General features: G+C 39.3%; 1 long non-coding RNA gene across 6 annotated transcripts; it reads left to right on the top strand.

Annotated features, from left to right (window-relative positions):
• Positions 1 to 16: 16 nt before the first annotated feature.
• LOC120612134 (uncharacterized) lies at positions 17 to 22,936 on the top strand. Of its 6 annotated transcripts, XR_005655358.1 has the most exons (3): positions 17 to 1,020; positions 8,378 to 8,656; positions 10,337 to 12,077. It is a non-coding gene; the product is annotated as an uncharacterized LOC120612134 (long non-coding RNA). The 6 variants fall into 6 exon arrangements; XR_005655359.1 differs by lacking the exon at positions 8,378 to 8,656 and having other exon boundaries at positions 23 to 1,020; XR_005655357.1 differs by lacking the exon at positions 10,337 to 12,077 and having other exon boundaries at positions 23 to 1,020; positions 8,378 to 9,321.
• The last annotated feature ends 2,823 nt before the right edge of the window (positions 22,937 to 25,759 follow it).

The following is a 25,759-nucleotide window of genomic DNA, read 5'->3' as shown; positions in this document are numbered from 1 at the left end:
TTCCGCTTCCTGCCACGCGCTGCAGCCCGGCGGCTGCGCTACTAAGGAGACCACAACTCCCGGGATGCAGCGGGGCTCCCGACCTGTCCGGAAGAGAGTGTTCAGCGTGGCGTGCGGTTGAGCCGATTTGGCAACGCGAGAGCGTAGGTGGCAGGGCGTGTAATCTCAGGAGATAGAAGCGGTGCTAGCTGGTGGAGAAAATGAGGCAAGTGGTAGTCCTCGCCTGCGCCCGCGACTGTGCGAGCGAGACGGAGTCTCGGGTCACTTCCATGCTTTCAGCGAATAGGCTGTAAGCTACTTTGAGCAGGCTTAATCCCAGCGCCGACCACAGTGCCCGGCACCTAGGAGGTGTTCGGCTCGTGGGAACACCTTTGTAGAGTCAGCAAACCCGAGGCCTGTCTTGACTCCTGCAGGGCCCCAGCTATCTGAGGAAGAATGGGATGAGTGCACGGAGAGACTGACGGTTGGAGAAGAGGTGGGGCAGCTAAGGAAATTCTCTAGCCTACTAGGAAATCCAGGAAGGCCGCCTGGAGGATTTGCTTTTGGGCCAAACAGAGATGGATTCCGGCGAGAAGAAATATGAGGAAGGAAGGTGCCTGATTGAGGAAACTTGTAAGGAAGATACGGCGGTGTGAATGCGCAAGATCTGAGGAAAGAAGTCCTGTTTGGCTAGGACAAAGGCTCTGTGAAGGGGAACAATAAGATTTAGTGTGTTCGTGGACCAATGGGTTGGTCAATGGATGCTTAGACGGAGAGTTTGGATTTATTTTCAATTCATCTATAATCAGCGGTAGCATGTGGTAAAATAATCTAAAAGAGACTTGATGCTTTGAGCGTTTAGAGGAGGAGAAGGAGGTGGATGCTGTGGATTAGGGAAGATTTCATGGAGCTAAATCCTGTCCTGGACCAGTAGAAGTTGTAGGTTGCAGATGTGGTGAAATGCTTTTTTGCAATAATAATTTGGAGATTGCTTTGTCTACTTTTCCCTTTCCTCCTATTTCTAGAGGGTAGCCAAGACTTGTAAGTCCTTTCTCAGAATTTTTATAAATTCTCTTTTTTTGAGAACCTAACCCAGGCACAGAAAATTCATATTACTATGAACATGGATATATTTAATTTAAAGTGGATTTTGTCTGACATTAGTATAGCCATCCTGCCCTCTTTTGGGTACTATTTGTACAGAATATATTCAAACATTAATTTTCAATCTATTTATGTCTTATCTAAAGTATGTCTCTTGTAGACAGCAAATACTTAGATTGTGTTTTTTAATTTATTCTGCCAATCTGTGTGTTTTGACTGAGGAGTTTAATCCACAATTATTTATTTCCTTTGAATGGACCCTGCTCTCTTTTGGTTACTGTTTGCATAGACTATCTTTTTTTTATTATTATTTATTTTTTTATGGTGACATTGGTTAACGAAATCCAATAAGTTTCATCTGTACACTTTAACAGTAAGGCATAATATATTTACACTGTGTTCACCTCTCATAGTTAGATTTCTTTCTGTCACCACATATTTGACCCCCTTTACCCCATCTACCTGCCCCTCCTCCCATCCCCTACCTTCTGGTAACCACTAGTCTATAGTCCATGTCCCTGAGTCTCTGTTTCTTTGTCCTGTTCATTTGTAGCTTTTAGGTTTATATCCCACATATAAGTGACATCATGTGATTTTCAACTTTTTCTGTCTGAGTTATTTCGCTTAGCATGATTATCTCGAGGTCCGTCCATGTTGCAAATGGCAGTATTTCATCTCTTCTTATGGCTGAGTAATATTCCATTGTATATATGTACCACAGCTTCTTTAGCCAATCATCTATCGTAGGACACTTCGGTTGCTTCCATGTCCTGGGCACTGTGAATAATGCTGCTATGAACATCGCTGTGCAAATATCTTTTCAGATAATGGGTTTTCACGTCTTTGGGGTGACTACCCAGTAGAGGGATTGCTGGATCATATGGTAGATCAATTCGTGTTTTTTTTGAGGAAACTCCATGTTTTTTTCCATAGTGGCCATACCAATTTGCAGTCCCACCGGCAGTGTATGAGGGTTCCTTTTTCTCCACATCCTCTCCAACATTTGTTATTACTTGTCCTGTTGATTATAGCTATTCTAACAGGTGTGACATGGTATCTCATTGTGGTTTTGATTTGCATTTCCCTATTACCTAGCGATATTGAGCATCTTTTCATATATTTGTTGGCCATTTGTATGTGCTCTAGAGAGAAGTGTCTGTTCAGGTCTTCTGCCCATTTTTTGATTGGATCATTTTTTTTTGTTGTTGTTATTGGTTGTATGAGTTCTTTGTATATTTTGGATATTAGGCCCTTATCAGAGGTGTTGCTTGCAAATATATTTTCCCATTTGGGTGGTTGTTTCTTTATCTTGTTGACATTTCTTTTGCTGAGCAGAAGCTTTCTAGTTTGATGTAATCCCATTCATTTATTTTAGCTTTTACTTGCCTTGCCTTTGAGGTCAAATTCATAAAATCTTCTTTAAGTCCAAGGTCCTTGAGTTTAGTTCCTATGTTTTCTTCTATGCAATTTATTGTTTCAGGTGTTATATTCAGGTCCGTAATCCATTTTGAGTTAATTTTGGTGTGTGTGATAGACAACAGTCTAATTTCATTCTTTTGCAGGTGGCTTTCCAGTTTTCTTAGCACCATTTATTGAAGAGGCTTTCCTTTCTCCACTGTATGTTTTGGATTTTTGTCAAAAATTATTTGCCCATGTAAACATGGATTTACTTCTGGACACTCAATTCTGTTCCACTGATCTGTGTGTCTGTTTTTCTGCCAATACCATGCCATTTTGATTACTGTCGCTTTGTAGTATAATTTGAAGCTGGTCAGAGTGATGCCTCCAGCCTCGTTTTTTCCCTCAGGATGGCTTTGGCAATTCGGGGTCTTTTGTGCTTCCATACAAATTTGATGATTTTTTTGTTCTATTTTTTAAAAAATGCCAATGGGATTTTGATGGGGATTGCATTAAATCTCTATAATGCTTTAGGTAATATCGTCATTTTAACTATGTTGATTCTTCCAATCCAAGAACATGGAATATCTTTCCATTTCTTTGTATCTTCTTCAATTTCTTTTAATAGGGTCTTATAGTTTTCATTATATAGGAACTTCACATGTTTCGTTAGATGTATTCCTAGGTATTTTATTCTTTTTGTTGCAATTGCAAAAGGAATTATTTTTTCCACTTCTTTTTCTGACACTTCATTATTAGAATCTAGGAACGCTATGGATTTTTGAACGTTGATTTTGTATCCAGAGACCTTACTATATTTGCTTATTGTTTCTAGTAGTGTTCTTGTGATGTCTTTAGGGTTTTCTATATAGAGAATCCTGTCATCCACAAATAGTGACAGTTTGACTTTTTGTTTCCTATTTGGATGCCTTTTATATCTTTCTCTTGCCTGATTGCACTCACTAGGACCTCCAATATTATATTGAATAACAGTGGTGATATTGGACAGCCTTGCCTTGTTCCTGATCTTAGAGGGAAGATTTTTAGTGTTTCACCATTAAGTATAATGTTGGCTGAAGGTTTGTCATATATGGCCTTTATTATGTTAAGGAACTTTCCTTCTATACCGATATTGTTAAATGTTTTGATTATAAATGGATACTATATCTTGTTGAAGGCTTTTACTGCATCTATTGATATGATCATATGATTCTTATTTTTTAATTTATGTGGTTTATCACATTAATCGATTGGCATATGTTGAATCATCACTGTGCCTCTGGGATGAAGCCCACTTGATTGTGGTGTATAATCTTTTTACTATGTTGCTGTATTTGGTTCGCTAGTATCTTATTTAGGATTTTTTTGCATCTATGTTCATGAGAGATCTTGGTCTGTAGTTTTCTTTTTCTATATTATCTTTATCAGGTTTTGGCATCAGGTTGATACTGGCCTCATAATATGAGTTGGGAGATATTGCCTCCTCTTTGATTTTTTGGAAGAGTTTGAGGAGAATCAGTATTAAATCCTCTTCGAATGTTATTAGAATTCACTGGTGAAGCCAAGTGGTCTTGGAATTTTACTTTTTGGTAGGTTTTTGATAGTTGTTTCAATTTCCATACTGCTGATCAGTCTATTTAGATTTTCCAGTTCTTCTTGATTCAGTCTAGGAAGGTTGTATCTTTTTAAGTACTGGTCCATTTCCTCTAGGTTATTAAATTTGGTGTTGTATACTTTTTTATAGTATTCTTGTATGATCCTTTGTATTTCTGCAGTGTCTGTCATAATTTCCCCTCTTTTATCCCTGACTTTGTTTATTTGTGTCCTTTCTCTTTTTTCTTTAGTGAATTTAGCCAGGGGTTTGCCAATTTTATTAACCTTCTCAAAGAATCAGCTTTGTTGCATTTATTTTTTCTATTGTTTTTGTTTGTTTTTAATTTCATTTATTTCTGCTCTAATTTTGATGATTTCTTTCCTTCTGTTGACTTTAGGCTTCATTTGTTCTTTTCTAATTTTTTAAGATGAAGTGTTAGGTTGTTTACTTGAGCTCATTCTTGTTTTTGGAGATAGGCCTATAATGATATGAACTTTCCTCTATGACCGCTTTTGCCGTGTCCCAAAAGTTTTGATATGTTGTACTATCATTATCCTTCATTTCTATGTATCTCTTGATCTCTTTTTATTTCTTCTCTGACCCAGTTATTCTTCAGTAGCATGTTGTTTAATCTCCATGTATTTGTGGTTCTTCCTGCTTTCTTTTAACAGTTGATCTCCAGCTTCAGAGCATTATGATCAGAGAATATGGTTGGTATGGTTTGAACCCTCTTATATTTGTTAAGGCTATCTCTGTGTCTTAGTATGTGATCAATCCTTGAGAATATGCACTAGGGAAGAATATATAAGCAGCTGTTTTTGGATGAAAGGCTCTGTAAATGTCGATTATGTCCAGTTGGTCTAATGTGTCATTTAAGGATGTTATTTCCTTATTGATTTTCTATTTAAATGATCTATCCATATCTGACTACAAAAGTGTTTCAGTCTGTTTCTCCTTTTAGTTCTGTTATTAATTGCTTTATATATTTCGGGGCTCCCTGATTGGGAGCAAAGATATTAATAAGTGTTATGTCTTCTTGGTGTATGATTCCCTTTATCATTATGAAGTGTCCCTCAATATTTTTCTTTACCTTTTTTATTTTGAAGTCTATTTCGTCTGATATTAGTACCAGTACTCCTGTTTTTCTCTGAGTGCCATTTGCTTTAAATATCATATCCACCCTTTCACTTTGAGTCTATATGTCTTTGGAACTGAGGTGTGTCTCCTGGAGGCAGCATATGGTTGCGTTTTGTTTTTTGATCCAATCTGCAGTTCTGTGCCTTTTTATTGGTGAGTTCAGTCCATTTACATTTAGGGTGATTATTGAAATATGAAGTCTTATAGCCATTTTATCTTTTGCTTTCTGGTAGCTCAGTGTTTTCATTGCTTCCTTGCCCTTGTGTGTCTTGTCTTTTTTTTTTTTGAGTTTTGTGGGTTTTCCCTCTGGTCCTTCTTGTTTTATGTTATATACTTCACTTCTGAATCTTTGATGTGTGGTTACCATTATGAATATGAAAAGGATAGTTTTATATATATATATATATATATATATATATATATATATATATGTAATATATATACAGTCATCCATATTCTTTTGCACATGCCTTATCTCCATTCCCCTTTGCGAATTTAGATCTTTGAATCCTCACTTTTTCAGTCATTGTTGTCTCAATTTGTCCCCACGTATGCTGAATGTTTATTATTCTCTTGTTATAGCATATCTCTTATTTTTTAAGCTTATAATGCCCTGTTTGTTTTCCATTTTGTTTTAGGCAAGCTGACCCCTTTCAATATTTCCTGTAATGCAGGCCTCATAGTGGAGAATTCTCTCCATTTTTGTATGTCAGGAAAGATCTTTATTTCTTCTTCATATCTAAAGGAGAGCTTTGCTGAATATGTTATTCTTGGCTGGTAGTTCCTTTCATTTAATAGTTTGAATATTTGATTCCACTCCTTTCTGGCTTGTAATGTTTGTTCTGAGAAGTCTGACAATAATCTAATGGGTTTTCTTTTATAGATTACTGTCTCCTTTTCCTGGCTGCCCTGAGAATTCTTTCTTTGTCATTGATTTTTGATAATTTTAATACAGTATGTCTTGGAAAAGGCCTATTTGGGTTGATATAATTGGATGTTCTGTTGACTTCTTGAATTCCAAGCTCCAGCTCATTCCTTAGATTTGGGAAATTCTTGTCAACTATTTGTCTGAAAATGCTTTCTAATCCCTGCTTCTTTTCTTCCCCTTAGAGAACGCCCGTTATTCTTATGTTTCGTCTCCTGATGGTATCAGCTAGTTCTTGTATTTCTCTTTCATTATTTTTCATTCTTCAGTTTCTCTCGTCTTCCTTCTGATTTATTTCCAGATTTCTGTCTTTGATAGTACTGATCCGTTTGGTTGACTCTATTTCTCAAGCCTGCTATTTCATTTTTCATCTCATTCAATGTGTTCTTCATTTCCAGAAGTTCTATTTGGTTCTTTTTGAGGGTTTCAATCTCTTTGCTAAAGAACTCATTCCACTCATCTAGTAATTTTTTCTATTCCTGAAATTGTTGATATGAATTGTTTTGGATTTCATTGAGTTTTTTCAGAAGTACCATCCTGAATTCTCTGTCATTTAAGTCACATATTTCTATGTCTATAAGCTTATTTTCTGGAGATTTTTTTTCTTTCTTTCTGAGCTGACTTGTCACCTTGGTGGTTTATGGTGTTTAATGGACTATTTCTCCGCCTAGGTATTAATGGAAGTGTATTCTGCTTTTTTTCCCAGAAAGATTTATCATATAAAGGTCTCTCTTTAGCCTGTTGCAAAGAAGGTGTTTTTCTTTTGGTTTACAGTAGGTGGCATCTAAGCCTCTTGGATCCCTGTTTTATATAAAGTCTTAATAATGCCTTTTATTTTCGTTATAGATATACGATCACGCTAGCTACCCTCAGTCTCATTCTCTGTCAGTGTTAGCGCCAGTTTCAGCAGCATTTGCTTAGTCTCCCTTGGGGCTCAGTGGTGTTCAGTCTCAGAGGATATGTGGGGAGTGGCCCTCTGGGTTGGGAGATGGGGGCTGCGGCTCAGCCTCGCATTTTGCAGCCATGGCTGGTAATAATCAACTGTTGTTTCTCTGCTGTCCTCCTTGTCTGCTTTCTTCCCTGATGCCTGTGCACTGCCGCGGGCCACGTGAAACTCACAGCTCTCCCAGGCAGGGCTCTTCAGGGAACTCCTGCACCTTCTCCATTCCCCTCTCTCCTATAGGGAGCTTTGGCTGCAAGAGGAGCTTCTTTGTTTCTCCCAGTCTACCATCTGACTCCTGTGGTTCTGACTTGTGGTAGCTCTTATGCGCAGATCCTGCATTCAGGCATGCTGGTGTGTAGTTTGGGAGCTTTTGGTTGAGTTTTAGATGTTCAACTTATTTTTGTTTCAAGGGGAGAGATTTGGGGATGTCTCTCACTCCACCATATTTCTCATATTATTATTTTTTCATTTTCTGTATACAAAACACACATAGTGATAAGTGCTGATGTCTTAAGTGTGTGGCAAGGTGAGTTTTCACACTGTGATCTCACCTGTTAAAGATTCTGGTATGCAATTTTGATGCGAAGGTGGGGGACCCACACCACCAAACAATTCTCAGATACCCACTGGATGTCTGACAATTCAGTTCAATTCTGACACTCTCTACCAGGAGATAGCCTCAGATCCCACAGGTTCAGGGCTCAGTTCCACAAGACTGTCCCCACTTCAGATGCCAATCAGAAGTTCAGGTTGTCACCTGTACTTCTGACTGACTGGATGTAAATCAGAGGTTCCCACAACCCTTCCTTGGGTTTGATGAATTTTCTAGAGCAGCTCATAGAACTCAAGAAACCAGTTTACTAGATTACTGGTTCATTATAAAGGATATTCAAAAACACAAATCAATAGCCAGAAGAAGACATATATAGGGAAAGGTCCCAAACAAAGGAGCTTCTGTCCCTGTGGAGGTGGGGCCTGGCACTGTGGCATATAGAAGCACTCTGGTTCTCTGATGTGGAAGGTCCTCAAACACTCTTCCTTTGGGTTTCTTGGAGGCTTCATTACATAGGTATGGTTTATTAATTCATTAGCTATTAGTGATGGATTTGACCTCCACTGCTCCCTGTCTCCCCTCCTGGAAATCAGGGGGTGGGACTGAATCATGACTGGTTCCCCTGGCAAACAGCCCTCATCTTTAGGTGCTTTCAAAAAGTCATCTTATGAACAGAAACCCAGTTGTGATGGAAAGGGCTTTATTACAACTAACAAGGAACTCATTTCACTTTTATCATTTCAGGAATTGAGGACAAGAGACTAGACATTGTAACAAAAGAATTCTCCCGTTGTTTTTATTGCTAAGGATGTTCCAAGGGCTTTGGATGCCATGAGCCAGAAACCACAGATGAAGACTAAATATATATGAGAAATATATTTTGGTCACCAGAGTGACCTAAGACCTTAACACTCTTATGTGAATCTGTACCAGCTTAACTTCAAGAACATATAAAAATTCTGCTCCTTCACAGCTCTGATCCCATCCTGGTGGTGTTGTCACAAAATTACACCTTTATGCAATGTGTGTCCATAAACATAGACTTATAATTGTTCTTTTTAATACATTAGTTTCTAAAGTAGAAAACAAAAAGTAGAGCTACAAACCAAAGTCACAATAGTACTTGTCCATGCATTGAGTTTTAGCTGAGATCTTTATTTCTTCATCAGCCTTTGAGTCTCTGCCTAGTATTCTTTCATTCCAACCTGAAGGATGCATTCCATGCAGGGCAGGTCTGGTGGTAAAGAACTCCCTCAGTGCTGGTTTATCTGGGAATGTCTTAAGGTCTCCCTCAGTTTTGGATAGTTTTGCCAGATATAGGATTCTTGGTTAACAGCTTTTTTCTTTCAAACACTTTGACTACATCAACCTATTGCCCCCTGGTCTCCACAGTTTCTGATGAGAAATCTGCTCATGATCTTATGATGAAAGCTACCTCCTCTCAGCTTTATACATGTTAATAGTGTATGCTATCTTGTCTTATGCAACAGAACATTTTCCTCTAATATCGTGATATCAGTTAAATTGTAGCATCATTTTTTTAAAAAAAGGAATTGATTTTTTTTAAGTATAGACACTCAAGGTCTTTAAACGACAAAAATTACTACACATATTCAAATTATAAATGAAAAGGACACTAAAGCATCCTACAGATTTTAGTTTCTAATAAAGTAACTATCAATCTTTAATATCCCACAGAAACAAAAAGTTTTGGGGGGTCCTTTCCTGTTTTTCTTGTTTGTTTTTTGTTTTGTTTTTAAGCAAAAAGGGGTCTTGAGACAAAGAAATGAGAAAACCACTGTGGTTTATCCCCAGCCATGATTGGTCTGTTTCTTGTTCTGGCCTCATAAGGCACCATTGTGATGGAATTACAAAAAACTATGTCGGATCCTGGCTGGGCTGATTTGTGGTGACCTGTTGGACTTGCACTAGTTAGATTGTTTTCTTTTTTGTTGTCATTGTTTTGCTTATTTTTTATCTTTCCTATTCCTTTTTCTCGTTTTTCTTTTCTCTTTATTCTCCTTTTTCTTATTTTTCTTTGTTATCTTTCTAATTTTTCTATTTTCTTTTTCTTCACATTTTCCATTTTCTTTTCCTCGATTTTTTTCTTTGTTCTTATATTTTCTTTTTAAAAAATTTTCTTTGTTCCTTTTCTCATTTTTTTCTTAGAAAATATTTTTAGTGTTGTTAGCATTGTTAGTACATTTAATAGAGCTAGTAGTGGTATCATTAGTACAGTTAGCATTGTTATTATTTATTAACACTGTAAGCATAGTTAACATTGTTAGTATTTGTATCAGTCAGCATAGTGTAGTTAGTATTGTTTATTAGCATTGTTAGTAAGCAGAGTTAGCATAGTTAGTATTGTTTGCTATCATAGTAGTTTGCATTGATAGTATCAGTTAATGTAATTAGCAGGTCACAACGCCACATGATCTTGCAGCCATCTCTGCTGACAAGGACCCCCATATTGGCCACTATGAGCTCGTGAATACCATTGGCCGGGGAACCTTTGCCAGGGTGAGGTTGGCTGTCAAAGTCGTTAATTAGCAGGGCTCCTCTAGACTTTTTCGAGAAGCCCACTGCATGAAGTCCCTGAACCACCCAAATATTGTGAAGTTATTTGAGGTGGTTGACCCTGAAAATACACTGTTTCTTGTAAAGAGGCATGTGAACAGAGGGCACGTGTTTGATTATCTGCAGGACCATGGTCATAGGATGGAGAATGAGACCTAAGGCATTTTCTAGTAGCTGGTATCAACCTTGCAGTATTGCCAACAGAGGGGCATTGACTACAGGGACCTGAAACCAAAGAATGCTTTCTGATGCCTAGCTGAATGTAAAACTTGCAGACTTTGGGCTCAGCAATGAGTTTGTCAGCTAAAGCTGAGCATGTTCTGTGGCAGCCTCCCTTATGCGGCCCCAGAGCTCTTCTAGGGCCAAAACTACGACAGCCCTGGAGCAGATATGTGGAGCCTGGGAGTCATACAAAATGGTCACTGGGACCTTGCCATTCATGGCAAAAGACTTTTGGTAGCTACAGCAGCAGATCCCGAGAGGGCAGTACCATGTCCCCTATTTCACGTCTTTTGAGTGTGAGAAGACTTTGAAAACATTATTGACTCTCAACCCCCATGACTGAAGAACTCTGGAAGAATAGTGAAAAGACATAGCTAAACATGGGCTAGGAGGAGGAACTCAGGCCTTACAGGGAGTTGCCCTGTGACAGCATAAGCCCCAGGTGACCGAGATAATGATTAACCTGGGGTTTGAGCGTGAACAGATCTAGGAGTCAGTAAGAGGCAGAAAGTATGACAGAGCGATGTCAACATACGTGATTCTGAGCCATAAAGGACCCAAGGTGGAGGACTGCACCATCACAGTAAGGCCCTTCCCTTCCCCAGACTTCAACAGATGCAGTCCTTCCCTGACCCACAGGGTTCAGCTATCAGGCCAAAAGGCCAAAGAGCCCGCCAGTCCCCCAGCTAGCCTGAAGTGGAGGACCACCACTCTCCCACATAGACCAGAGTTGAGGACTGCCACCCCCAGCCCAGCCTCCCAGAGTGGCCCTTGGGGTTCCTCCTCCACCACAGCACTGCCAGCTTCAGCAGCGGCGGTGGTGGCGGCGGCGGTGGCAGCAGCAGCAGCAGCAGCAGCAGCAATAGCAGCAGCAGTGGAGCCCCACAGGGAACTAGCAAGGAAAACTCCCTCCACGCAGGCAACATGATGGTGTGACTCCAGCCTCTAATTCTGGCCCTATCCAGGGCTGTCAGGGGTGGTTGTGAGGTTCTTGAACTTTCCATTAAGACGCCTTTACTGTAGGCCATCCATTAAGAAGTGGCATGGCAAAATTGTCACATGGACCAAGTAAAGCCATTGTATGTTTTAAATTGTGAATGGCCAAGGCAGGGCCACAGTCAAAGACTTGGGGAGAGGTCAAGCCTCTTTCCTTGTATTTTAAATGCCGAACTCTAAAATGCTGAGCTCCAGGGAGGCTGGCAATGTGGCGTGGGAGATTGGCCAGAGGCTAGATACAAACAACTGCAGGTGGGAGCAGTGCCAGGAGTACATGATTATATGTGAAGGACTTGGTCCAGCAGATGATGGAGGTATGCAAATTTCCCCAGAGTTCTCTGTACAGGATTCAGATCAGGATTATACTGGTCATTTCAGTGGCCTTCAGAAGCATCGTACCCAAAATACCTGGTGAGCTTGGAGGACGGCCTAGAGCTCTCTGGGGGACAAGAGGAGAGGCCGCCTTTGCTACAGTTCGACTCCTTGGCCCCCACCTAGTTGCAACTTCAGACTGGACTGTTTTTCCTGGGGCCTTTCTCCCTTCCCCTGCTCCTCTTTTCTTCCATGTTTGTGGGAGAGGAAGCAATTCTTATTAAAGTACTTGGTTTTTCCAAATCTTGTAATAAACTGGATGCTCCACAAAGATATATTGGAGACTCTGTGTTGCATCTTCCCTGAACAGAATTGGGGTTGTGCATCCTACAGTTTGAGAAGCATATAGTGATGTAGTATTAGGACTTAATCAGAACAATTAATGGAAAAATTACTGAAGAGAATTATCATGGCAACTCTCAACAGCAATGAATGTGGTTCCAAGGCTGTCAGCTGTAACACAAGGCAGAAAGGCAGAAATTGTGTTATCTTCCTCCACATTACCTCACATTTTCAGAAGGACTGAGGGAGACTTTCGGTCCTGTGGCCTAAGTGGCAGGATTCTGGGCTCCAAATGGCTTAGGAGTCAACTTATCTGTGCAGTTGAGTTTCTTGACTAAAAGGCAAGGAGTCAAGCCTTCCCCTTTACCCGTCGAGAGGGGGGACACGATGCATAGGTTTAACTGAAAAATTGAGGCATGGGGACAGGAGGAAGCTAGAGTATTAGGTGCATATAGGACAGTGGTGTAGGGCCAAGCTGGGGAAGGAGAGTTGGGCCAGAACCCCTTGTTTCCAGGACCCACCCCCACTGGTATATTTTGCTCCATCTCCAAACTGAAAAATCCCCCAGCTTAGGGCTTGGATAGCAGTCAGGTCCAATGACAGTGCTCTTCTCAGGAGACTTCTTCTGTGAGCTCTGGCCTTGGCCGGTTGGGCCAGTGCTGCCTCTGATCTCCCTCATTAGTCCCAGCTCAGTTCCACATGAAGGGCTTTGGATTTGTTCTAAAGAGCAGTGGATCCTGAGCAGAGAGGGTCATGATCAACTGCCATTGGATAAGACACCTCTGGCTGCTTGTACACAGTGTGCTTGGGGTGAGAGAGAGCCTCAGAGTCGGGAACAGAGTCTCATTTGCAATTTGCCAGCAAATTAAATGAAAAGCACTCACTAGCTCATGATTTTTAGCTGGTTCTGGAATTATGAATTACTTGATTCAGTTTACCAGCTTCCTCATAAATCAAGAACTCAGGATAGGGAATGGTGGGGGAGGTAATAGAGAACATTAAAAGCAGGCGGCAGAGAAATCCAGATGGCTCCCAATAGCCTTGTCCACCAGGTGGCTACTAAATAGCCTTGTCCGCTTCTCTCTCAAAGCAACCCATCACCTGACTTATAGCTGGGAATGTGGCCACCCAAGACTATGGAGTTCTCAGCCTCCTCTGCAGCTAGGCTGTTACCAAGCTCTTTTTCCAGTATGGGGAGGGAACAGATTTGTGCTTCTTGGACATTGCCTAGTCCATTCCTTCTGCTTCTCCCTCTGTCCTGCTGCTGGGAACTTTAGCTCTAAGATTGAAGCTCAGTCCTGGCTCCTGTGGATGAGAGCAACTCCCCTGGGATGACAGAGGCATCAGGGAAAGGAGCCCAGCAACCCTGAACCGTCTGCCTCCAGAGCTAGTGGGAGAATGATGCAAACTTCTGTCTGCCACTCTTATGTGGGGTCCTTTGTTACAGCAGTTAAATCTTAACCTATACAAAACAGCAATCTTGGAGGGGACACTTCTGTATGGGACAGACCCAACGTTTCGATGGGGGAGGGCTGTTGTATCTGCATAAGAAGGGAAGGGATTGATGGTGGCTATCCTTGGAGATAAGCCACCACATTGAGTCCTGATGAAAGCTATAGTCAGTCTGGTGCTGAGTGTTGGGGCCCAACACAATCTAGCTGTGCTCTGGGAACTCAAAGTCCAGTAGGAGAAAAAGGTGCATAAAAAGATCATTCTAGAATGTTCCATGAATGTGTAAGTATTGTGGGGCTTCTCTTCACCATAAACACCTGGAAAATTGGACAAAATTCATAAAAAAAAACTATTTTTGGTAATTGGATAACAGGCAGTACAGGTGAATGGGACTGGTGGGGGTCTATCCAAGGGCAAGTCTGAAGTTTGGGGCCTTGTTGTAGAGTGCCCTAAGAGTCACACCATGATTTGGGCTTTGTCTCTTAGGTGTGAGACTCTGTGATTTTCCAGCCTGGGGTTAAGTAGGGTTGGGTAGGCAGCACAATCAGGTAGGCAGCACAATCAGGGCTTCTTAGCTTTGCAGGCTCCACTCCTCGAGACCACACAAGATAGGAAGGAGTTTTAGCCATAGTCCTGGTGGAGTCACACAGGAGCCCATTTACTCATGAGGACCAGGAACATATCTGTGGTTTGGGTAGAACCTGGTGATTGAGTAAGCCTCGGCAATTGATACTTGGTGAGTGCTCGTCTCTCTAATGAAGACTCAGAAACATTCTAGGAGTTACAGGAATTGAGGAACAGGTGGGATTGGATGGGCTTAGGGTGGAGGAGAGGGTTTTCCAAGTTCCAAAGACTGGACAAAGGTTTTTCTGGGCTGGAAACATTGACAGCTCAATCCCTGCTCCCATCAAGTAGAGAGGGTATTGATCCGAGGTGTCTTGAGTATGGGGTTTCTTAGGTGGATGGAGGGAGATACTGGGAGGAAGTGAAACACCTCTGAGAGCCTTGGACCCACACACCCCTAGCAGTTTATTATATTTAGAGTTGTCCCTAAATCAAGGAGGCTGCTTTCCCTGAACTTAATTTTGCATCTTTTCAATAACAATAAGACTTTTCCAAAAGAACAAGATCTATAGCAAGTTGTCCTGATGCCTTCATTCTCAGTCTAGGTCAGTGCTAGATGACATCCAGAGTGTCCCACTTCACCTTCAATATTCACTCACCCAGTGTGACTGAGGCCCTATTGTTTGCCAGGTCTGTTCCAACAGTCTTTTGTTAGCTGGCCCACAGCCACTGTAGACTAACAGTTCAGTTTCTTTCTTCCATTCTCCAGCCACTGTAATTTCATTTAGAACATCTCAGAATTTTTTTCTTGTTACTTGGAGAGGGAAACCTCAGGACAATGAGGGGAAAGCCAGTGAGGGTTGGGGGCAGGGTGGAGAAATTCCTGGCCTGCCAATTGGTCTGTTTGTATTTTGCTTACTTTAGGGTTCACTTTGTTAATGTGTATTTTTACTGGGAAATTATCCATTTCCTCTAAGTTTCCATTTTGATGCAATAGATTTTTCTTACTTCTAATTTCTCTTTCTAGTTTTCTACAGAATTGTCACAATTAATGAACAAATATTGATGTATTATTCATTAATTAAACACAATTAAGCACCTCTGTTACTTGAGTTCCATGAACCTTGGTTCTGCTATGTTCTCGAGGTCAGTTTAGAGTCATTGGCTGCTAACCATGCCTGCTCAAGCCTCTGGGACCAGTTCGATCTTACTAGGTCTGGTGAACACTGGAACGCTGTGCAGTTGCATAAACACTGGAGGCACAATTGTTGGATTCTAAGGTGAGACTTGTGTAGCTTTGAAAAAAACTCTATACTATCTTTCAAAATAGCTATAAATTCCACCAGTAATGAATGAGGCAGGCAGGAAACTTCAATCAATGAGGTGGACCGGGGTTGACATCACTTGATATCCATCCTGCATGCAAAAAAGTAATCATGAACTACTCTTCTAGAGCTGCTTCTGAAATGCAACCCCATCTTCCCATCCAGGATCCACTGATAATCTGAAGTTTTGGCCAGAAACAAGCTGGCAGCCCCTGGACTACATTCAACAGATAGACCAGAGTTGATGTTTATGCACCCTGCACTTCACGGATGGTGAAGTATTAAAATACTTCATGGTAATTGTGCTCTGTGTTATATAATTAGTTAATAGAAATTTTAATGTAAACTCATTGATTCGTACTGACAGCTTTAGGATATAGTACCATAGAAAATGGGCCTCCTATTGTAGCAACATCTGAGAAACATTGATGACATAGTTTGGCCTGAGTCACTGAAGGGATTGGCTGAGTTGCGTATGCTTTAGGAGAGTCACTAACAAAATAATTTTATTAGCACATTGTAATTTTTTTCAAAAGTAGTAGCTGTGCAGTGTTTTTGTATTTATACATTTAAGATTTTATTATAAAATGTTAAAAGAAATTCTGAGAATGAAGAGTCAACAAAATTTGGATACATTTTTAATACTTTTAAATATAAGAAATATGAATCTTGTTAATTTACAGGAGAACAAAGAAGGAAATTATAGTGAGTCCTAACCTGCAACTTGTTTTGATACTGTGCAAGAATCTGTACAAGATAAAACTTGTATTAAATAAATTTTATTAATAAAATCTGTAGTTCTGGAATGAAAAATGATTTGATTTTTTCCAACCAGGAATTTGACTTATTGCTAGTGATGGAAATTTTAGCTGCAAATAGTGCTCAGTAGTTATGTGTTAAAAAATCAAAGTACATATGATATATATTTCATCAGGATGCTGTTAAAACTTGTGGTTTGAGTGAAGAAAGTGTGTGATCATTAATGAGGAAAAAGTTTAAAACAGTTTCATATATTAAACATATGAAAACTTAAAACTCCCCCAAAATGTTATCAAAGTGAGAATAAAGCAATCAAAAAGGTTTAGAAGGTACCATTGGAATTTTAGCACTATATAATTAAATACAATTAAGCATTTCCATGAAAATATTTATGAGGAGTTCTCAAGGAATAACACTGATATGGACATGGGTACTATGGACCCATTGTTACAAAACATAGATGTACATAAATGGGAAATCAATTTTTTATAAAACGTAATCAAGGCAATACATTATAAATCATCCTCAAAGAAACTTCATTTGTTTCACATAAAAGTGTTTTAACGATTTACTTAAAATACAAATTTCAAGATTTTTGAAGATAATGGTTTTTGTTGATCTTATGGTACTTGGACTCACATTTAATACAATGTATTGAACTTTGCTGGTGGGCCAAAATATTATATTTCATTGAAAAATATTTCCATAAAAATATCATTAGGATATTTTACAATTAAAAAAAGGTCATTGGATTTTGTACAAAAAGTGCCAGTGTAAGACCAGAGAGAATCTGGAGTTTCAGCCAAAAGTTTAGAAAAAAATTTGGATGTTTTAATTTGGCACTAAGTTATCAAATTTAATTAATTTTGGATAAAGCACTGTAAGATCTAAGTCAAGTGATTCTTATATTTTTCTCAAAAAACTATTTACTATTACACATCAAATATCAGAGAGAACTCCAAATTGAGTAATGAAAAGTAAAACTTGATGGACAGCTTGAAGTGCTAGAGTTGCAAAAAGCAGTTTGGAAATCAGTAAGTTCTATATGTTCATTGTAATAGAAACAAATGGAGTAGTCAGACATTTGAAAAATGTGTTTTAAAAACTTTTGGCCTTAATAAATGATAATTTACTGGAAATGTCAATACTTATTTTAGCTTTGTGAGGAATATTTTAATTATTAGGGTGACATTATTTCAATGGATTATAAAATGATTAAACATATCTAAATTTGTCTGTTTGGGCAGCTATAACAATACCACAGACTGGGTGACTTATAATCAATAGAAATTTATTTCTCACAGTTCTGAAGGCTGGAAGACAGATCACAGTGCCAGCAGGGGCTGGTTCTGGTGAGAACCCTCTTCCAGTTTGCAGCCTGCTGACTTCTTGTGCCTTCATGTGGTACGGAGCAGAGTAGAGCAGAGCGCAGAGCAGAGCAGAGAGCAGAACAGAGAGCAGAGCAGAGAGTAGAGCAGAGTAGAGGCAGAGCAGAGCAGAGCAGAGCAGAGCAGAGAGAGAGCAGAGAGCAGAGCAGAACAGAGGAAGCCAGCTCGCCTTTGACTCTTATAAAGGCACTAATCCTTGTGACCCTCACCCTTATGACTTCACCTAATCCTAATTACCTCCCTCCTCCTAATACCATCACATTGAGGAGGAGGTAAGGCTTTAACATGAATTTTGGAGAGACACATGTAGTCCATAACACAAACAAATAAAGGACACTTTGAAACATTTGGTACGTATTATAGATAAGAAAAAAATTGATATACCTTTTTAAACAAAATTAAGTACCAATTCCAAGAGAAAAACTATTTGATTGTCTAATAGATAATATGAAAAGGTATTTGATGACAGAAGTGAAAAAGGTACTGAAGTCTTCAATTCTTTGAATTTATTAAGTCCTAAAATTTGGCCAACTGGTTTGTGAAGTTTCACAGGTTGAGGATGAACAAAAAGTAAAATAAGCTAACTGGTTAAAAGGTATTTCAGTAAGATTTTTGTGACTTAGTCAATAATAGAAATATTGAATATATTAAAGACTCAGATTATTTTATGAGGTCTAGAGAATGTTAAATGTAATTGCTATTCATCAGAAGCTGAGGATATTGATATTAAGAAAAAAATTCTCTACTTAAAAGATTCACCTAAGGATCAAATCAATGGAGAAGTCGTTGGAAGAATTAGATGTTCGTTATGTAAAATTATGATTCATAGGGACAAAATTTAGTGATAGCTGCATCAAAAGATGAGTAATTTCCAAATATAAACAAATGATTTACACTTACAGAATGATCAGATGAATTACTTTTGCTACAAGATATATTACTTAACAAGTCATCTTATATATTACTTTGAAAATAGGATGAGACATGTTTTAAAATTTGAATTACATATCGATATATATTAATATAACCTTACTAGTTCAATATTTGACTATCATCTCTGCAGAAGATAGCTTTTATTGTTTTAAAAATCTAGAGTGATTAGGTAAAACATAAAATCCAAATTTTACTCCTTTTGAAAAATTAAATGATCTCACAATACTGGGCCTACATTCCTATATGTCAGAAATCCTCCAAGTGGTAGTTGCTCTTTTTAGATTATGAGTCCTTCAGCTCTCACAATTTCCACTTTTCCCCATCATTTGCCTAGTCTCTATAAGTGTTTTGATTGTGGCTCCTGCCTTAGAGTTTTGAGCCTGGGCTCCTGGCAGGATGATGGTATCATTTACTCCATTTACTTAAACCAAGGAAATGAGGATGAGAGCAGGTAGTCTACTCTCATCCTGTGGTGAGTTTGTGTGTGTGTGTGAGAGAGAAAGATGGAGATTGTTTGATTTTAAACACACAGAGTTTGTTCAGGCAGGAGAGATCCCATAAGCAGAGTTGGTGCTTAGAGATGAGTTAAGCTTAGAAGAGTGTGAAGTCATCTATGAGAATGAATATGATTTCCAAGGGAGAAAGTATAGAAAGAAACTAGATTTAAAGAAAGACCCTGGGAGTAAGGGAGTCTCCTATATTTAAGGGTAGGAAGGAAAAGAAGCAGTCACAGAATAGGACACTCAGAGATTCAAGAAGTAGAAGGTTGAGTGATGTGGATTATACTTTTGGCAAGCTTGGTGGTGTACTGGTTAGAATGAAAATTTGGCTTTTGCTGCAGATATACAAAAAATCTGTATCATAAACCAGATGAAGTCTAGGTGGCAATTTATCTTATTGCTCTCCTAGGATGGTGCTGTGGCCCACAGAATCCAGTATGGCTCAACACCTGTCTATATTCTGCTTGCCTTTTTTTCTTTTTCCCCCTCTGTAATCACCGCCCCCACCCCCTCCACCCGCCCCGCCCCACGCTTCCACCCCTGACCTATGGATGTTGCCGTTTTCCCTTTAAAAACTGGATTTCTGAAGGTGGGACATCTCCTCCCATACGCTCGCGACGTGCACCCGGGGCCTGGCGCACCCGGGGTATGGTCTGTGGCTCCTCATGGGGTGCAGACCTGGGACCTTCTGTGTGTAAAGCAGACATGCTAACCATCACACTATGGAGCCACCCCTGCATGCCTTTTTTAATTCAGAACCTGGAAGTTGAACACATTACTTCTGATCACATCCTGTTGGCTATAACCTAGTCTTATAACCACACATTTGTAAAGGAGGCTGAGAAATGTAGTTTTTATTCTGGAAAGTTATGTGCTAGCTAAAAAATCACATGACCATGAAAGAAGGAGAAAAGGGATATTGGGAGACAGCTGATAAAAAGAAATGGGTCTGGGAGAAGGAGGAAGGAGAGGAAATATGGTAAACTTCTGGGGTTGGACAGAAATGAAGAGTAAGTTTAACAATGAAGCTATAACTGGAGAAGCCAGGCTTCATCCTGATTTGTTAACCTAAAAATAAAAGACCTTTCAAATTGAGAAGCAACAAGCGTTTACTGAAATCAATAAGAATAACTATCCAGGATGCACTGATTCAGGCAGAAGTCCAAACAATGTTCCAATTAAGAGACAAAGGCAGTGGGTATTTATGAGAAAGAGAAGGAGAACAATTACATCAATAGAAGGAAGGCATTTCTATTGGTGCAGATAACACGACATAGTGACATTAATTAATTTGAAATAATGTTTTTCATTTTCAGTCCTGTAATTATTAGTCTGGTAGTCATAATATCTGCTTTTTGTTATCTTTGTAAATAGCGTTGTTGTTGTTTTTTGCAAGGCACAAGGTTGCTTAGGCCCAATCCAATGATTATGTTGCTGTTTTTAACATTCCAACCATTTGAGGTATAAGAAGTATAAGGTGGTTCCTCTGGCATGACAGCACTGGCTCCATTTCAAAGTGGCTCTGTTTATAGTATTTATAATATATAGCAGATGCATGCTGAACTAGACAGACCAGGGAAAATGTTGCTCTCAGCAGATATAGGCCTTCTGTGCTTTTGAGGCAGAAGCCCCTCAGAAGGAAAGGAAAGATGGTAGGAAAAGGAAGGCATGCAAGTAGAGGCCTGACTCCTGGGGGAAAACTGAGGAGGCTTTTCCCACTTTGGGGATCAGAGATCAGAGAGCACCCAAGAAACACCCAGTGCATGACTGCTCAGATCAATCAGGATTCTACCTGAGAAACAACCAGTAGGCTATTTATCTGTCTGTCTATCTGTCATCTAACTATGTTTTGATAGAAAGAGAGAGTGATTATTTCAAAGAATTGGCTTATATGATTGTGGGGTTTGGCTGGGCAAGCATGAAATCCATGTGGTAGGCCAGCAGGCTAAAAACTCTTGGGCAGGAGCAATGAGGCAGTCCATAGGAAATACTTATTCTTCCTCAGAGAAACCTCAGTTCTGCTCTCAGGGCCTTCAACTGATTAGATGAGGCCCACTCACATTATTGAGGATAATCTCTTTTATTTAAAGTAACTGATTGTGGATGTTAACTACATTTACAAAATCCTTTACAACATCACCTAGATGAGTGTTCAATTGAATAATTGGGTACTTTAGCCTCGCTCAGTTGACACACAAGACTCACCATCACGGCTTAGCCCAAATTCAAAGCTTGGGCATAGGATGTTCACATGGGAAGTACCACCAGATATAAGTAATTAGGTTTTGGATCTGAGAAGTGCCAAGTGGAATTCATTCTTTTTCTCTTTTCTCTGCTGGAAACTGCTCTTTTTAATTTTATTTATTTTTACAAATTTTACTATTTTTAATACAATTTTAGTTACATCTTCTGATCTTTTTGTCAAGTTTTTAAAAAAGCATGTAAAGATTAATAAAACAAATGTCCTTATTTCCACCATCCAGAATTAACATTCTTAACAGAATATTTACAGACAAGGTTTGGTGCTTAAATATATTTAAGAACTCCATGTATTACTTTCTTCACTCCCCTGGATCAGTCAGGACTCTTTCAATTGTACATGATAAAAAACCAAAACCAAAACCAAATAAAAAACCAAACCGAACCAAAGAACCCTTCCTTCCAATTTGAATAGGTTTGAGAAAAAATCCTGGAATTATTTAGCTTACGTACATCTAAACAAAGATGAATCTAAGGGCTTATAAAATGTCAGACTCAATTACTTTCCATTTCTTTTCTGCTATCTTTTGAACACAGGCTCCCGCCTCAGAGTGACCCTTGAAAGTCCCAGGCTTTATAGTTTGAAGTCCAACAGAAGGAGAGGTTCTGTGTTTCCGAAGTTCTTAACAAAAGTTCTGAGATTTTCATCAAGTTGACATGGGCCAAGTATCCATCCTTGAACCATCATTGTGACAATATGATACAGAATAAACCAGCTAGCCATTAGTGTCATCTAAATCACATAGATCGAGAATGTCCGTGGGAAGTTTCTGTCATGGAAAATCAGGATACTGCTTCCAGAAGAAGGAGGAATAGATGCTGGATGAGCAAAACATAATGCATTTCTCCCCACCCCCTGGTCTGCAGCTTGCCACTGTGGAAAGAGCATCGATGTGGACCCACATTCCTATTCTGGCTCGGATATTTAGTAGTCATATAACTTGACTTACTTGAAATCTCTGAGTCTCCATTTCTTATTCTGTCAAAGAGAGGTGATAATATCCTTATAGAGTTGTACTGAAGATTAAGTGAAATAATACTCGTGAAAGCACCAAGGAAAATGCCTGGTCTGGAAAGTCTAACATTTGCTAATTTCCTTTTTGTTATTAACCCAAGCCTCTTTGAAGCATCCAGAGGCAAGTTTACCTTTCTTGCAAGAAAAAGTTACAATCGTCATCATCATCATCATCATCATCATCATCATCACACTAGCTACCATTTAGTAAGTGTTTGCTGTGTGCCATATGCGTTGTTAGGTAGAACTGTCTGGTATGGCTACACAGGCTGCTGTACAGCTTCCACTGGGGGTAGATCACACAGACTCTAATGAGGGTAGTGTCACCTGCAGGTGGCAGTGCAGCAGGTCTGTTTGACATACTAATTCAGTCCTCACGCTGACAGTATGAAGAAAGTAGTACTATTAACCCTATTTTATAAAGAACTTTGTAACTTAGGTTAAAGAACTTTCCTAAGGTTATTTGCACATCAAGTGCTATGAAAAAATGGAAGCCATATACTTCAGGGACATTTTACTGCAGTTTTAAAATAACTGTCTCAAGATACAGAATTACTGCGGCCCTCTTGTGGGGGTGGGTTGCAGGGAGAAGACAGACCATTTCATTTTTTAAAATCATCTCCAAGACCCCTAAATAAAAAATGCTTAGCAGAACCCCAGAACTGAGAGTACCACCAGCTGTCTCATTTACTGTCCTTAGCCTCTAGGAAAAGGACAGAAACACATGCAGCCTGGAGTATCTTCTACCTCCTTCAAGTAATTTGAAGCAAATACAGTGATCATGAAATGTGTCAATTTCCAAACTTTGGAACCACTTGGTTTATTTATTTACTCATTAGATAGGATCTGAATGTGGTAGCAGAAGTTTCTTCTAGGATCCTGTCAAGGTCAGATGGGGCTGTTTCTTGGATTTTTCATGTGAGAATAAATGCTCATAATTCTGGAAGGGACTTCAAGCACTTTTCTAACCACCTTGGCCTCACAGAGAGTTAATAGTCTTCTGTGTCTTATGGATGTTTTGATTATGTTGGAACACCTCTCTAAAGGCCAAGAGCCCTCACAAAGTTGAATTTCAGATGCTTAAAAAAACATTTTATTTTTTAATTTATTTTTTATTAATTTTATCTTTATTTTTGGTACAATTTCCTTCTAATTCTTCTATAATAACTTGTAACCTAAAAGTATTATCTATCATGTTCCAAATACCAAGAATTCTTTGTTGAGCAGACTAGCAGTGACTATTTTTGATAAAAATGTTGAAAGTTCTCTAACTTCTTAAATAAGCTGGGTTTCTCCATTCTCCAGATGTAACTCCATCGCAAGCATACAGACCCAGGAGAACTCCTAATTTCTGAGTACTAAAAAAAGATATTCCTGTTCCAGCATCAAGCCAACCTGGTTTGGCAATAGTTTCCATATTTATTGTGAAATCTGTTATAAAACCAAGTTAGTCCTGTACTGCATTTGTTAATTACTGACATTCCTCTTCACATATCATAACAAGTCATTTAATTTATTAAAATTGTAATTAGACATGAAATCAGCAGCCTTCAGAGAAGGCTACAAAGTTAGTTTATGCCATTCCATTGTATTGACGTTGACACTTAAAACCCAATTTCATTGGAGAACCAATCAAAAATTGCAAAGAACTAAGTAACATAGCAGAAATACCCTTTTAATCAAGGTATGACAAGGAGCAATATCTAAATGCCTATGCCATGTGACTTTCTTCAACAGCACACAAAACTCTAGTCTACAGTGACAAAGGATAAAAGCCATCAGCAGTAACTTTGTAAAGAACCAAATCTATCTGTGACTTTGTTAAACCAAGTAATCAGCATCTTCCCATGGTTCAATCTTTGTACCTTCTCATCCTGTCATATTTAGCAATGATTTCAGCTCGCTCCTGGGCAAGCCTGAGTGCTATGTGCTGATCCAAATTCATGACTGGAAATGTCTCTGTATGTTGTCCCAGTCGGATATTAACCCAAAATCTGCTCTTCCAGATTTCTCAGAGGAATGCATGTCCTCCAGAGGGTCCTGGGGCAGAGGCTGTGGAAGTGAGTGAGCAGAGCTGGGATTTCCAGCCCTGTAGTCAAGCAGGTCTTTGTGCGGCAGCAGCTACTGCAGTGCCCTCCATCCCATTGTTTCCCTTCCAAGAGGATCCCCCCGAAGCCTCCCCTAAAAAGCCACAAATAAACATAATTTTCCATTTGATAGGCTTTCATGACAGGTTTTGCCCAAACTCGTGGTGGCTGTCTATAGTCCTCAACACTGAGATTCAGAAAAGCATGCACTGCCACCGCATCAGATCCAGGTCAGCAGGCTATACGTGGTACTCAACATTATTTTTATAAAACACTCACTGTGACTCCTCACTTGTTCAGTTCATGTAATGGCAACCTCAGCTATCAAGAGTACAGCTGAGAGTTAGGAAGTCAAAGAAGACCCCTAGGTTGCCGTGACAGCTTTCCTAGGGTTCACTTAACTCTTGAAAGAATCATTTCAGAACCTATTTGCACTTACGGAGGTACAGTTGTATGTATGTATTGTTTTCTGAGATTTATGAATTCAAATACATAAAATTCACCCATTTAAAGTGTACAGTTCATATCTACTCCTTTGCTTGGTGCCAGGGTCTCGCCAGGGTGCTCAGCCAAGGTGGCAGCTCTCTGGGTATGACCCAGCCTCATAAACCTGTATGTAGTTACATGCTCTACAAGCTTGCTTAAGAGCAGAAAATGACTCATCGGGAGATTCTTGGTGAGCACCTGAAGGAGAAACTCCATGCCAAGAAGATGAAGGTGCCTAGGGGGTCTGGGGTCTGCTACTTCTCATGACAAAAATAGTGGGAAACAATGTAGGTCAAAAGAAAAAAAAGATATACAATCCAGAGGCCTTCAGTATATTCACATATTTGTAGAAATATGATGACTAATTTCAGAACATTTTCATCACCCCAAACAGAAACCTGTTACCCCTTAGCTGTCAATCCCATTCCTCTAACTTTCAGCTACTAGCAATCATTAATTCTGTTTCTATGGATTTGCATTTTTCTGGATATTTCATATAAATGGAATGATATAATATTTGTTTTTTTGTGACTGGCTTGTTTCACTTAGCATAATGTTTTCTTTATAAGGTTCACCCATGGTGTAGCATGCGTCAGAATTTCCTTCCTTTTTTTCAGCTGAATAATATTCCAGTGTAGAAAATATTTAATGGAGCATTTTATTTACCTTTTCATCAGTTAATGGACATTGGGTCGCTTCTACTTTTTGACTACTATGAATATTCATGTATAGATTTTTGTGTGAATATTTGTTTCAATTCTCTTGGATATATATACATAAGTATAGCATTGCTAGGTCACATGGTATCTCTAAGGTCAACATTTGAGGAACTGCCAAACTGTGTTCCAAAGCAGCTGTACCATTTTACATTCCTGCCAGCAATGTACAATAATTTCAGTTCCTCCACAT

This window comes from Pteropus medius, unplaced genomic scaffold (genome assembly GCF_902729225.1).
Source record: "Pteropus medius unplaced genomic scaffold, Ma_sr-lr_union100, whole genome shotgun sequence".
In the NCBI taxonomy this organism is placed as follows: domain Eukaryota; kingdom Metazoa; phylum Chordata; class Mammalia; order Chiroptera; family Pteropodidae; genus Pteropus; species Pteropus medius.
This window is presented reverse-complemented; position numbering and strand designations above follow the sequence as displayed.